The sequence below is a fragment of the Aptenodytes forsteri genome, unplaced genomic scaffold (assembly GCF_000699145.1).
Source record: "Aptenodytes forsteri isolate BGI_AS27 unplaced genomic scaffold, ASM69914v1 Scaffold92, whole genome shotgun sequence".
Classification (NCBI taxonomy): domain Eukaryota; kingdom Metazoa; phylum Chordata; class Aves; order Sphenisciformes; family Spheniscidae; genus Aptenodytes; species Aptenodytes forsteri.
In genome coordinates, this window is record NW_008794581.1 from 5,890,446 (window position 1) to 5,890,874 (window position 429).

Sequence of the window (429 nt, forward strand, 5' to 3'; positions counted from 1 at the left end):
GCACCACATCTACACGTCTTTTAAATACCTCCAGGGATGGGGACTCAACCACTTCCCTGGGCAGCCTGTGCCAATGCTTGACAACCCTTTCAGTGAAGAAATTTTTCCTAATACCCAATCTAAACCTCCCCTGGCGCAACTTGAGGCCATTTTGTCTCATCCTATCGCTTGTTACTTGGGAGAAGAGACCGACACCCACCTCGCTACAACCTCCTTTCAGGTAGTTGTAGAGAGCAATAAGATCTCTTTTTCTCCAGCTCAGCCTCTCCTCTCCTCAGCCTCCTTTTCTCCAGGCTAAACAACCCCAGTTACCTCAGCCCTTCCTCATAAGACTTGTTCTCCAGACCCCTCACCAGCCTCGTTGCCCTTCTCTGGACACGCTCCAGCACCTCAACGTCCTTCTTGTAGCGAGGGGCCCAAAACTGAAGA